Source organism: Seriola aureovittata, chromosome 11 (genome assembly GCF_021018895.1).
Source record: "Seriola aureovittata isolate HTS-2021-v1 ecotype China chromosome 11, ASM2101889v1, whole genome shotgun sequence".
Taxonomy (NCBI): domain Eukaryota; kingdom Metazoa; phylum Chordata; class Actinopteri; order Carangiformes; family Carangidae; genus Seriola; species Seriola aureovittata.
In genome coordinates, this window is record NC_079374.1 from 9,878,297 (window position 1) to 9,893,546 (window position 15,250).

At 37.3% G+C, this 15,250-nt stretch overlaps 1 long non-coding RNA gene across 1 annotated transcript; it reads left to right on the plus strand.

Moving 5' to 3' along the window:
- The first annotated feature begins 1,571 nt into the window (after positions 1 to 1,571).
- Positions 1,572 to 14,977, plus strand: LOC130177318 (uncharacterized). Its single transcript, XR_008828998.1, has 2 exons — positions 1,572 to 2,490; positions 14,209 to 14,977. It is a non-coding gene; the product is annotated as an uncharacterized LOC130177318 (long non-coding RNA).
- The last annotated feature ends 273 nt before the right edge of the window (positions 14,978 to 15,250 follow it).

The window sequence follows — 15,250 nt, forward strand, 5'->3', positions numbered from 1 at the left end:
CGTGCACGCGCGCAGTGTCTTTGAGTACTGCATCATGATCTTCCCTATGGTCACAGTGGTGTTTTTGCTGGCTCATCTCTGCTTCTCCACATGCCTGTTTAACAACACAGAGCTCCTCCTTACTGGCTTCCTGTCCAAACCAGTTTATCTGTAAACAAGTGTGTTTTTTTCCTCTCCGCCCCATTGTCCACACTACACCAGAATGCATACACAATGGGCGCCCTCTCTCTCCCAGTCTGCTTTTGTACTCCAAAGTAGGAAACATTATGTTTTACTACAACACACAGCAATGCAAAGAAATTATATGTTTCTTCATGAGGGCTGAAGAAATATAAAGTTTAAAATGTCATTAGTATGAAATGGCATCTGTAATTGTGTAAAAATTTTTCAAAGGGAAGTAGAATTAACTTGCTTAAAGTTGCGTTCAGGAGATTGGTCTCTATTCACTTAAGCAAACCCCACAACTAATGGCAGGTTGCAATTAATTCTTTTTCCAGTGCACCCTGTTGGAGCCAACTACTGGCATAGCAGGTGAATGTTGTGCATTGTTATTATGTGTGCATTGGGATGAAATGGCTGTCTCTGTTTATCTTGCCCGAGGTACACTATGCTACAGTAGATATGATAACAGCAGGGTTATTGTGGCAGAGCCCAACCCGTCCGTGCTTTGGCCATTGCATATACACCACAATGTTGTGTGTGCTCATGTGGTAGCGAAGCTTAAATTGAGTAGTTACACCACAGAATTTACTTATGGAATTTGTTTCTTATAAGCTTGATACCCCAGTCCCTTTGAAAGGTGTGGAAAACAAATCAGTCAAGAGTAAAAAAAAAAAAAAATGGGGCAACTGAAAAGGAAACTTAATTAAAATTAGAGAGGGCACTATGATGTCACAGCAATTTAAGATAAGAAAGCAATGTCCTCATTCAGACTGTGGAAAATAAACTAAGACAGAGCGTCTTTCAAACCAAACTCCACAATATGATCAAGAACAGGCTCAAAGGAGAATATAACAGCTGATGTCTATGATTACCAACCTCTTTACCTCACTGAATCAGAGTTAAACCTTTGCTGCCTTTTGTTCCCTGACATGATTTTTTTCACATCTTCTTGGCCTTGGGACTTAACTTGTTGACCTAATAATACACATATACCAGATGTTATGTTAAATGTTCTGTCATCTATAGCTGCAATAAGGTGTTTTATTTGGCTATTCTTTGATTGTTTTTGATAGGCCCGTCACTCCAAGACACACACTATTGTTCTAACTGCAGATAACCACCCATTCCATAAATAAGGGACACACTTTGAATAGACATCCATACTGCTTGTATCAAGGATGGTTATAAAAGTATTGCAGTGTAGCATTCTTATACACTCACAGGACCATGCCTTTATATGTACTTTATATGAAAAACTCTCCTTTTATTTTGCCCATACAATGTGCTGTAACATGTAACATGTGAACTAGAAAGTGTGTGTTTATGCATGTACATTTTAAAAAGTGTCCTTAGCTATTGACAAAATACATGTACATTTTTATTTAGGATCCCTCTGGTAAGGAATAATTGGTGAGTGAAAGTGCAATAGCAGAAAGCTAACACATTTTAATCCAGGTCATCTGGGTGAATAACAGTGTATTTAAACCATGAGGCCAATAGCAGCTCTCAATCATTGCTGTTTTGTTTTGGATCACTATGGAGTGAGCCATTGAATTTGCTCAGTTCAGTTGGTACCATGGATATTTATCATGCTAAAAGGGACAGCCTGTGGAGCTTTAATTAAAGTTTTTGTCATTTTTATTCACGGGTGGTAAGAAACTTGACAAATGATCATGTTTGGTATAACTTTTAGTCAAGGAATTAGATGCAACTATGATATTTCTAAACTGCATACAATATTTATTTTGGTCTATGAGTATAGTTTGTCTATAGTACCTAATAATGTCATTAGTATTTACTTTATTCAACTTTTTTTCTCTCAATCTCCTGTTGTATCACCATGGAGTTTTGTGGACATTCATTTTGTGACTTATAAATGTTGATTTGTATTACTAATAGTGCATATAGTCGTTACTAATGATAACATTAATTTAATATCAAAAATCCTGTTATGAACAAGTTTGAAGGTAAAGGCTTTCGAGTGATTGCTGTAAAAGTCGTTGAGGGACGTAAAGAGTTAATTTGTCGCTCTCTGTTGAACGCTGTGATGGGCTGCGAGATCATTCGAGAGTGCATTTTCAGCGTCCAATCAGCTGCGCGGAGTCCACTCCGCATTCAGCCAATAGGGAGAATGGGAGGCTCTATCGAATTTGAATGAGGAGTGTATCTTTCGGCGCCATTTTCGAGTGAGCAGCGATTGCCTCAGCAGCTGCGGAGAGAGGATGCTGCGAATATATGAAGCTGTCGCTGAGACGGGGAGAAACCAAGCGCTCAAAATTAAACTGCGCTTTTAGAGAGGGAAATCACGTAATTTCAACGGAAACACAGGTAACTGCAGCCACAAACGATTGAAATTGATTTTAATCGGACAAAATAAACGGAGTGAAGGAGAGGAATACGTGGAAAAGAGAAGAGACCGACCGTGGCGGGGAGACGTTAGCCATTTGGCCAGCTTTGTCAGCTTGTACTACTCCTAGCAGCTAGCCTGCTAGCTTAGCGTGCTAGCACATAGAGAGGGATTTCTGACTTTGCTGCGCTGTAACGGTAAAAAAAAAAAATGCGCTCATACAGCGGTCCGTTTTATCCAGGAGGTGAGGGGGGCATATTAGAAAAATACACGAATAGATGGAATATTATTTTGTATGGACGAGACACTTAACTTAGGGGTTATTAATCAGAGTTGAAGTAAAATGGACTATATTTTTTTCGCATTGGAGCCCAGTTTTGAGCGGGAGGTGCAAAAGCAGCCAGGCTCGAGCAGAGGAGAAGCACGGTCGGCAGTGTCAACAAATGCACACGGCACCTACACTGGCTTGGGAGGGAAAAAATCAAAACGAGAGACCGAGACAGACACAGTGCCTTTTGTGGTAACATAATTTTTGCCAAGCTTGTTAGCTAAGGTAGACTTTTTTGTCCGAGCTGGTAAATTGCATGACGTTGTGTTTTGTTTCAAACGTATTTTTGGATTGTAAGAGAGAGAGAACACCTGGTAAGTTTGTAATATTATAGGTTTGACTTTACAGTCAGTGATGCCTTTAGTAGTAATGACGGAGTTTGTTTTATTTTCCCATCTGTGTCGCATAGTTGATGTTAAGCTGTATTTGCAAGCTTAACCTTACTGCTGACAGCTCTTGTATTAATATAACTACGATTAATAATTAACTTGATCTCATCCAATGTTAAGTACTTGTTTCATGTTTGTATCTGTGAAAACGTTTCAGTATCTTAAATTAACGTTAGGTGATCAACGTGGCTCTCAGCCAAGTGACAACAGTCATAGGTCGCAACTTCTGATGGTTCAACTTTAATAGCTGTGTTAAACGTTAGACGAATGGCTGTCATAACCACTAACGATGCAGTAAAGTTGAATTAATGTTAGTTAATAAAAAATAAGAATTATATTGTTGGTTGTGGTGCTGCTCGTGGCTCGCTGTAATGTTGAGGTTTTTTTTTTTTTTTTTTTTTTTTTTTTTTTTTTTTGGTTTAACGTAGTTTGATGCTGAAGGCTTTTCAGCCATTGCCTTCTGTCTGATTTTGCCTTTTTTTGCCCTTACTAGCCTCGCTCCACTTTCTGTGTGCCCTAGACCCTGATTAAATTCAACTACATTGAAGAAAAAAACTCTCTTGTGGTCTAATCGGTTTAGCAAGGAATGACAAAATTGAGCTAATCATTCATTTCTGGAGAGGTTAGATGTGTGATATTTTATACTGCCTTATGCTTCTCATCATGAACATGACTACTTGACTGTTACAGCATAAGAGAGGAAAAGAGAGGCTGCATATAATTGTGAGTCTAAACCCGCCCCTTCTAAGTAGAGATCGGTTTAATGTGTTACATAATGTGAGGCCTTCCTATCTTTTACAGTGTTACATTTATTTAAACAAATAAGTGTCTACATTGTCAAGTATCATGTTCAAAATTCTAAAAATTCCTTATTTAAATTAACCACGTTGAGAACATGAGACAGAGTGAAGGTACTTATGTCCATTTTCCCTTGAATCTGTTTCTTTAGCCAGTCACATCTGACAGTGTGCTTACTAATAGCATTTTTCCAGGATTTTTATTTTGTTATACATATACTGCAGAGTAAGGATAGGACTTGAGTTTCTATTTCGATTAGATATACATGACCCGAATGAAAATGTAACTAAATACCATAGTTTTAAGTATAGCTGTCTTAACTGAAATCGCAGATTGTACCCTCAGTGTAACAATTGTTGCAGAAATGGGACAGCATTTTCTCAATGAAACCACCCCCACCCCCCTTTTTAGAATGATTTTTATTTTTGAGGGTATTTAGTTGGAGGGAAATTAGCCAATGTGATAGGAGGGAAAGATCTTTCACAGCCACATACCAGAGTAAAGAGGTGGAGGAGGAAATTATTGTACTATGAGATCTGATGTGTCACTGACAAGAAAACTTTAATTTGGGGGTGTATGAAACACAATGAATATGATGACATAAAATGTGACTGGCATATGATTATCTGCCTTAGGAATAAATAAATTTGTTATTTAATGTACACCACATGGTGTATTTAAAATTGATGGGCAAATTATATTTATCCCAGGTTCCCATCTTACTCTAGAAGGGCATGTATGTTAACTGTCATCGCCAATATGAAATACACACATAATGATAAAAAAAAGTCCCCAACTGTTTATTGAATATATAAATATATAAATAAGCTTCTTGATAAATTGATCTACAGAGGGGAGGGGGAATTCCGATCACAACATAAGGTGGGGTGTGTTTTGAAATATTATTTTTCACATTACCTGATCTAATGGATGAAAATTGGTGCTTGAAAAATGTAATTATTCAAAGCTCAATATCTAATATTTTTTACAGTATGGATTCACAACATTTTGTAAATTACTATTCTGGTATATATCTTTGAGTACATTCACATACAAAGTTCATCTGGTGGCTTATTTCTTGCTAAAAGTTGAAATTTGGCTGTCTCTGTCTTTCATCATGTGATTTCACCCAAATAGCTGATTGCAGTCTTAAAGTTAGGAAATCAAGAAGCTCTTGTAATGTAAATGGATAAAAATAATACTGATGGATGGCTATTAAAAGTGGCGATATGAAAAAAATTCTATTGAAAGTGTTAATGATTCACAGTGTCAGTCTAATTGTTAAAATGGGGGGGGAAGCTAAAATATATATTATGACACTTAATATTTCAGTTGATGCATCATTGATGATTATTAAAATCAAGTTTCATCAAATTTAGTTGATGGAAGCAATGCAGTGTGGGCTTATTGCTAATATTGTTGTTTCATAAAAACTACAGATTTGAATTTGTAGATCTAATCTCTAGAAGGGAGGCAGTAGCAGTTTGTCAAAGTGGAATTTTAAGATCAAGAGTCTTAGTAATATATAAACGTTTACTCACTGGTTGGCTCATTTCAGAATGTGTATCTGTTGTGCTCATACAGGTGAAATAGGTGTAAATATTTTGCTCATTCTTTTGAAGAGGGATTACAGCATTGTTGACTCTGTCTCTGTATGCAATTGTCAGATTAGTACTGGTGTATTTTAACAGTTTTTATTTCTGTGGTGCCTACAGTTAATCTCCTTTAAATGCTACAGGTCTATGTCTCCCCTCCGTTCTCTGGTATTTGCCTTTTCACTCTCTTTGTAGAGCACCGTTGTGCTGTTTCAGACTGTTAGCATGACATTCTGTGACTCATCATTCTGTCTTCTCAGACCCCTCCGGCAAAATGGGCTCCCACCCCCATTTCCTGGTGAAACTGTGCCTCTCTTCTTGTACTTGCTCACATGTGTTGTAGCTAGGCTACAGAGAACCCCCACCCTTCTCTTCCTTCTTTCTGCACCACTCAGCACAAACTTTATAGTATTCAAATTTGCTGTGATGGGAACAGGTTTTCACAGGTCTTGTTGGTTATTTTCCAGAAGTTGGCCTTGGTTTCAGTTCTATGTCTCAGCAGCATTAAATAGAAGCTGTCAAATGGTTTTATATGCATCACTCAGTTCTCTCACAGACATAACTTTAGTGCTGGAATAATCTAAATAATGGTAATTCTAGGTAGACCTTAAATTAAGATGTAGTTTGTATTAAGAGGATGACTCCTGAAAATGAATGTGTGTTTACTTTTTTTTCTCATGTATTTAACCATGAAGTTAAGGCTGATAACACTAGTGGCAGCAGTGCACCATATGAGGGTGCCAGGCCCTCGCATGCTTCTTACAAGCATATGTTTTGCATTGGCTTTGATTTTTTGCATACAGTATGTGCTGCATCACTGTAGTGCATAGGGCTTTACACCTGTTTTCATTAAATGGTGAAAAGATTAAAAAACAGTTTATAGGGATTGCAGTAACATTTTTAAATAATTGTCAGCTATGTGCTTAACTGCTGTTATGGTTTGTGTGTATTTCACCACATTTTCAGTAAATCCGGTAAGTTGAAAAAGTAAGTGGGATTTTGTGGCATACTAAAGCAAGATCTGTTGTGTACACACTGTTGTGTTAAGGCTGGCCAATTAGCTGCTTCAAAAATGTTACTTAATTTTCAAAAGGTCAAACAATCTTTTCTTAAAAATCAGGTCTTTTGTGGCTGTTGCACTCAAAAAGTTGTAGATTCCCTTTTATTTTATTTATTTATTTTATTTCATTTCTTCCTGTAGTGACAAAAGCACTTATGAACTTGGACAACGTGTTTAGAAAGGGTACGTCAGCTGTTACAGTGCTGGTGAATTCTCTGCTTGATAATTAAATTTTAGGTAGTAATATGATAACCTGCAACATCACTGGCAGTAAGATCTGACATGGCAAGAGTATGCCTCCTCTGACTAGACACACATGGTGTTTTCATTTCTGCTGCACCAGCCTTTTTTCACCTGAGGGTGCTAGATTAGCCTACAGTATTAACATGTAAGCAATTAGATTGGAAAGATTTATAATGATCCTAAAATATTGGTGGTTGGCTTGTGTGTGTCTGTTTTATTAGCCCTAACTTGGTAAGCAGGTAACACCTCACCCACTGCTCCACAGTCAGGCAGTGTGCTTGGGTGCACAGAGACCAGATACTTTGACACACACTGTGACTAACAGTGTCTTGTTTAGTCCGTTTTAAAAGTTTGATTCAGACAACTAATTTGGTGTATTTACAACCGTAATATTAGCAGTCATAATTTTGGATTTACTGCTGTAACTAATGTTGATCTGCTGGTGTGTAATTGCCACTGTCTGTGCAGTTGTAAGTAGGTAGGTCATGTCTAGCAAGGAATGTGGTGAAATCTATAGAAATATCAAAGCCTGCATTTACATGTGATTCTCTTTTTTTAATTTTAATTTTATTTTAATTTTTTAAATATAAATATGCAACAGCCATTATACAGTTTTATTTATTCTTTTTTTTATTTATTTGTGTCAATATCTATACTCAATCGTCAATAGTGTAACAACAAAACTTTGAAGTCCTTGGAAAGCCTTATTATTTTTGGTTTTGGTTGTGGTATGTGTTTACCAAACATTTTTACACCGTGGACCAGAGTAATGTCAGTATCTGAATTTGACCAAGGCATTTGAATTGGAATATACAAAAAACCGAGTATAGTCTGTGTGTTTGTGTAGTCGGTGTATGGGTGTGCCATTCAACTCTCGCACTTAAGCTTTGCTTCCTCTTTTGCCTCTCTTGCTTATGTGTGCATGCACATACAACATACAGTGCACTCTTTATTGTATATTAATTTCTGCCTTACTGATGATTGTTTAAATAGTGATTCACTGTAAAGAAAAAAATATGGTAGTCATATTAAAGGTAGTGGAAGTTATCAAGACTTAATTTGTTGAGGTGGTTGTAGCCATGCTTTTTTTATAGTTTAATGCTATTGGTCAAGTGTAAATCAGGTCCTCATGTCGTAGTTTTGAAATTGCATCACAGTGTACTGCTTTGTCTGCATCCTGTTTATTGCTGCTCTGTCTTTCGTGGCAGTAGGAGAAAGCTTGAGACAGTTCAAATGAAGTAGTAAATAGCTGGAGAGATTAGAAATGAATTTGCTGAAGAATAGTAATATTGAGTTGAAATGCATTGTTTATACAGTAGGAGCAGGAATAGGAATTGTGTGTTCACTTTAAATATTTCACCAGACACATTGTGGACACACTGGTGTGTTTAGAGAGATGACAGATACTGCTGTTGGTCTTGGTGGAATCTTATAATGTGGTCCACACTGGTAAAAAAATAAAATAAAATAATAATAATAAATGGCTTCAACTATTAGTAAATCTTTGAGGACATGCACTGCCCTTTTGTAAGACATGCTTTCAATAACTAATTCAAAACAGCACATTGAATCATATTAATCATTACTTTATATGTTAGAGGGTTTTTGTGTTTTCACTAGCCAGTTTCAGACATTGGTTAATTATACTTTTCATTTATTTATTACATTTAAAACTTAGTTTCTAATCCTTTGTTCCAAATAATTTTACTTATTAGAATAGATGTGTACCTCAAGTGTAAACAGTCCTTCTGTCACAGTCATACCTGAGAGTAAATCGAGGGGGTGGTTTATACCTGTGGAGTGCAATAATGAATCAGAGGTCACTCTAATATCTGCTAGTGTTGTCCTGTGAAATAGGGTTATTCAGTTTCCGATCCCAGGTATGTGTTTTCACGAGTCTCTAGAGTTTTCTCTTATTCATTTGACATGATATGGCTGTAGTTTCCAGGGAATCCCAGTCACTCTTCCTGTGCTCTGCTGGACATGTTTTGCTGGGTGTGCAAATGTAACAGGTTTTTCTAGGATTCACACATACCATTATAGTAGTGTGTATGCAACAGAGCAGCGCTTCATAGGTAGCATTTCTGTTCTACAATGAACAATAAAACTAATCACCGCCTCCTGGGTTGCTTTTAGATTTGCACACCCTCTCTAAGTATTGCTGAACACTGAAATATTAATTTTTTTTTCTCCATTATTTACTTGTCATCACAGTAAATTGCTTTGTTACTATGGAAGAACTGGTTTAGGTTTTACTACTGTATAGATCTCATGCTGTGCACATGCTACCCCAGTAGCTGATGAAACAATTACAATTTGTCACATCTTTTAAAGTGGTGACATGGTGAACATAGAATATTTGTAGTGTGTGTGTTGCCAAACACAGGACAACAACGATGTGGCTAGCTTAATACCTGGTGTTTATCTGGCTTAAAATTTGACAAGTAATGACTGTGTAATTGTGTAGGTAAATATTTTTGCACATTGCATCTACCTTAACATTCACTGTATCCTGGACTGATGGCTAAACATACTCTGAGACTAGTATTAATCAGTAATGTTTGTTAATTGTTATGGCTGTTAAACTAGGCTGTTGTGTCTGCAGATATTTAACCTGGAGTTGTTTCCTCCCGTGCCCCAATGACTAAAGATAGAAAGTATTATGGACATGAGAAACTCATATTTGCATGGATCTTTTCAAGTGGATAGATGCGATTGCCATTCAGGTTTTTTTTTTCCCACAGCTTAGGATGTCATTGCAGATCTCTCTTTGGTTTGTGCTTGTACAGACAGGGGACTGTGTAACACAGACTAGAAGAGGCCAGCCCAGACCACTTGATCCAGGGAGGTGATGGGCTGTCATGTCCATGTCCCTGTACCCGATGGGGTGTAGGAGGTTACTTGACCCTCAACCTCAGGGTCAGGTGACTCTTTGAGGCCATTGTATGGGGAGCAAATGTTGTAGGAATGGGTTAAAAAGGCTGAGCAGTGAAGGTGACATGTCCGGGCATGCTTCCTTAAAGGAAAGCAAGAAAAATAGGGAGAGGTTAGAGTCATTGATGTGAACAATTCCACTTAGACTTGTAAAGAAATGATCAGTTAAAGGGAAATTATACATCTTACCTGGTTAGTTCCTTTGGGCATGCATGTTTTGTAATTTATTAGAATGAACAAGGTAAAATTGTTATGTCATGACAGCTTCAGTTTAATTCAGTACTGTCTGAGCCTCTAGGTAAATGAGCTAAAAGAGGGACACATTCTACAAATGAAACACAAGATTAGGAAATGATATGCTGTATTTTCTGTATGCAAGTCCAAGTTAGTGTACATTGTGTGTTTCGTGTGTTTTTCTTCTTTGTGTCATAAATAAACAGTCGGGGGGTCTATAATTGTAACTGACAATAATTTTTATTATCAGTTTTGTCTTTTTTTCTTATATTAATTTACTAATTAATTGGTCAAATGTTGGAAATGATGTAAGGTGCCCCTTTCCACCCCAATTTTCCAGAGCCCATTTGTGTCTTCAAATTTCTTATCGTGTGAACATCTAAAACAGGTGATTGAGTTTACACAGATGAAAGCTGAAAACCCTAATGTTTCCAAAGCTGAAACCAGCCAATGTTTGGCATTTTATCTTTTTTTAAAAAAAAAAAAAGAAGAACAAAAAAAAACAATTTATTGATTTAGGTTTTCTTTTCTTTTTTCCTTTTCTTTTTTTTGCACACAAACTTTTTTTTTTTTTTTTTTTTTGGCACTGCTTCCAATAGCTGTCTCTGTTCCCCCTTTTTTGCCAGGAGATCTGGACCTTGACAGGAGATGTGGACCCTATTAGCCCAGGGCTAATGCAAGGAGATCACAGGAGTCATACCCTCAGAGATCTAACAATAATACCCCCTTGATGTGAAGTTGTGAACTAACCACAATATAACATAACATGGTATCAAATGTCTTGCATATAATTAGTTGACTTTTTGATACCTTGTATTTTAAACTGTTCCCCCATTAAGTGCTCTGCACCAATTTAACAGCATTGGTTATCAATTAACGTCTTTTTTTTTCTTTTTTAAAAAAAAATTATTATTATACATTTTTTAAAAGATAGTAATTTGTAATTTAGACGTTATACCAAATTTTGCGATGGTCCTGCAGGATTTGTGCAAAAGATGCATTTTTGAGATGCTAGGTATAATTTGTAAAATTGGTTCTAAGTGTAAACTATACATTTTCTTGGGAGTGCTTCATTTTCATACTAAATTAGCTTGTATCATGTTTTTCCATGCTATGGTTGTAAGACATTTTTTATGTTGTGGCATAAATGTCATTTGTAATTAAAGGTCTGGGCTCCAACTCTCCAATTTAAAAAAGCACTGCACTCACTGGTCCTCGCTGTCTTCCCACCCTCCTGCTACTGTTAAGTGTGTCTGACTTTAGATAGCATTGTTGCACCTGTGTTTTCAGCCTTTTGTCTACCTAACAAATTCCAGCTGCAGTGATTAATGTACTTCACTAAGAATTGCACGTATTATGCTTTGAGATTTAACGATGAGACAAATGCATATCAGTATTACTAACATACAATGTGCATCTTAAAACTCTGAAACCCTCCCATTTTATTATTATTTCTTCCCTGCTTGCACTAAGATTGATTTGACATTACAAACCAATATCTGTGGTTTAAGCCTCTGTGCAGAGATGCACATGCAGTATGTAATGATGGCACTGGGGGTGAAGTTGATGAAACGTCTAGGCCTCTGTCAATTTTACTTCAGCAGTTGCACAGTTTATGTGGTAACTGCTTAACATTTTCTAAACTATACCACGGGGTTTTAGATTGACTGCTGGCCTTTGCACATCTTATCTGTTGTTTGTGCAATCAGTGAACAGTTTTTTTTTTTTTTTTTTTGGGACAAATTTTGTTGTTGCATGGTAATGTAATTTAGAGCAGGGACCAATTTGAAAACTGCCTTTTGGTGGTTGTGGGACACTGACATCCTTAGTAAACAGGAAAACAACCCAATTCATATAATCCCCTCCCAGTGTTTAGCTTCTGACTTTGTCAGACAGTATACAATGAGAGCAGTGCCTTTGTGTGGCTGACCCTGGCATCTTAAAAAGGGCTTTTTTAAAATATAAGTTATCCCCGCTTTGCATCTTCATTACTATGACAAATATAGATAGAATAAAAGCTACAAGTTGTTAATGTTACCTTTCCCCAAACAAATGAATGAAGTAGCTCTTTTAAAATAAGTCGTCTCTGAGCTGTACTGGAGTTCGTGTGAGAGAAAGAGAAAGACTGCACATCTTGTCTTTTTTTTCTCTTTGAGAAGGACGTATGTAAGAGATATCATTAGGTTCAGGCTATCCGGTCCATTTCAAACCAAGGTCACAATAATTACAGGTCCATTGAGACCTCTAGTGGCAACACAATCATTGGACCCCATCACCTACAGGATTATTATCAGGATACAGTTTCTTAACATATTTGCATAAAAACAAGGTTTTGTTAAAGAAGATTTGGTTTTTAGATTCTCAAAATTTGGTCGATGTTTCCCAGGATAACCTAAAGCATCTTACTATAAAAGTTGACACATTCTTGTATTTGGAAGTGGTACCTTTTATGGCAGTTTGATTCCTCCAGTTGACTAATTCTATTTTTCAGTTGCTGTTTTCCATGTGTGGGGTAATTTTTTCACTTTTGTTTTCTATTTTATACGTATATATGTTTTGGCTTATATACAGTGGTTTCTGTTGGGTGAGCACTTAGCTGAGTGCAATGGAGTAATAATTATCTTTGAACTTAAAAGTGCTCATCCACTGAATGAGATACTGCACTATCCCTCTGACCAGTAACCATATTTGTAAATCTGGTCACATGTGTTAATAGTTCTAATGTGTGCTACTAAACATGAAAATGCCACGGTATTATAGAAGTACACTCTTTAGAAAACGTGATTTAATTCTGAGTCATGCAAAGTATAGATTGGCTTTTTTTTCTCCATCAACCACTTGTTTTCATAGTTCTTAGCTGACACAGACCAGTATGATTAGTTAATTTATTTATTTTTTGCCTTAGTCTTGTAACGTCACCTATGCTACTAAACCATTTTCAAATTGGCGAATGCAGTCTTTCCTTCTAAGAGTTATAGTTTTGCAGCTTTTGCTTTTGGCAAAAATGTGATTATTTTAAACGTCACATAGTTTTACTGTTTGTACTAAAATGCAATCACATGTAATGTTCAACTGTATTGGAAAAGGAGTCTGCACAAATTCTTGGACTTAAAATATGAAATTGCTTCAGTGCACTAAGGCCCTGCTCAGACCTGGCATTAACATGTGTCGTGGATGATCACAAGTGGACAGCTTTAAGTACATCAGTTCACATCTGGCATTAAGATGCCTGTTCAGTGTCCACTTGTGCTCAGATCTCACCTCCCTTTACATCATTTCTGTGTAAGTAAAAACCAAACGCATTGTTGTTAGTCAGTCCAACTATGACAGACAGGGCGAGCCACCACAAATCTATATGATGCACTGGGACGTGTAAAAGTGTTTTTCAGTTCATTATGAAACTGTAGTTGGACAAATTGTGACAGTGACTCAAGTCACGTGACTGTGACAGAGGACTGCAGTTGAGTAGGTGGTCCTTCAATGTGGCCCAGGACACATTTGCGTTCACACTCCAGACCACCACCAAATGTGGTCTGAGTGATTGGATCTCAGTTGAATCCTCAATGCATCTTGGGTGTGTTAACACCTGTACTTAGAGCTGTCCACTTGTGATGGGATCACTCAAGAAGCATGTTAATGCCAGGTCTGAACAGGGTCTTAATGGCCAGAATGTGGACAACCCTACCCATATTCTGCTTGATTTTCAGTCAAGAGGAGTCCTATTGTTACAGCATACAATGTCATTGTAGATAACTATGTGCTTCAAGTGTTGTGGGAAAGCCCATTACTGTTTACATTTGACAATGCCACAGTGCATTAAGCAAGATCTATAAAGAAATGGTTTTCTGATCTTGGAAGAACTGTCCAGCAGAGAGCCCTGACCTATCACCCAACATCAGTGTCCAACCTCACATTGTTTCTAAATAGGTGTAAATCTCTGCAGCCAGATTCCAAAATGTTGTGAAAAGTTTTCTCAGAAGAGTGGAGGCTGATACAGCATATACGTTTGGTTATATGGTGCACTTGGATTATTGTTAATAATCAATTTTGACAGGCTGACCTCAGAATTAAATTAACATCTACTGTATTTTGTGTGTGTGTGTGTGTGTGTGTTTCAGTTGGAGAGCCTCGCCTGCTTTCGGAGTGGACAGGAGACTTCGATCTGCAAAAGATGCTGATGATCATCTGAACGTCCTTTAGGTAGATAAACGATAGGTGATAAGTCTGTACCCATCTGTGAACATATGGTAAGGACTTGAAGCCTGGAAGATGAAGAGAGTGCAAACAACACAGTAGATGAGAAGAGCTGGAAGCGGAGGGACCATGACTGCAGTTCTGGCAATGCTGTAGCAGCACGGAATGGTTTGTGGGTTACACAGAGATGCAGGCCATACTGTGCTGCAGCAGTAAAGCCTGAATGTACAACCTGGCTGCCACCTATCAGTTCTTTAACATGCTGCCTTTGTTCAGTGATTGAAGTTTGTTGTTTAGTATCACTCTTGCATACACAGTAGTCTTCACTGTCTGAATTAATGTCACATAGTCAGCTGTTTTCCTGATAGTAAATTTATCCTTCTCATTTACTGGTCGCTTTACTGTAGCAGCACGTAAATATTGGAGTTAAGACTAGCTGAAACCTCCAGTATTGATCGTGCTGCTGAAGCAAAGCTGACCACTCACAATCAGTGCAACTGACCACCCAGTGTACTCAGTCAACCCTGGTGGTGTTAAACAGTGGATTTGCTTAAGAGATGCTCACAGGTACATTATTTACTCACACATTCTGAGTTAATACGATATTGTTTTGATAGTTAAAATGTGAATACAGCATATTTTTACATTTCATTGTTATGTCTGCACACTTGCAAAAATAAAATTTTAAATGGGGTTTTGTCTGTAATGTGTTTTGAACATGACTAAACTTTTTTTTACTGAATGCCATGCATTTAGTATTGATTTTCTTTTAAAGTAATACTTAAAAGTGTTAGTTTTGCTGACACTGAAAATAATTAACATGGCTTTAAGTAGCACTGCCATCTACAAAGAAGAAATCATGCACACTGGCCTGCGTGGCCTTGATGCAGCGCTACTGGAATGGCGGCCTGTTCAACATGTTCACAGACAGATTTGCTGCGGATTAAAATCATTACAGTTTTATTG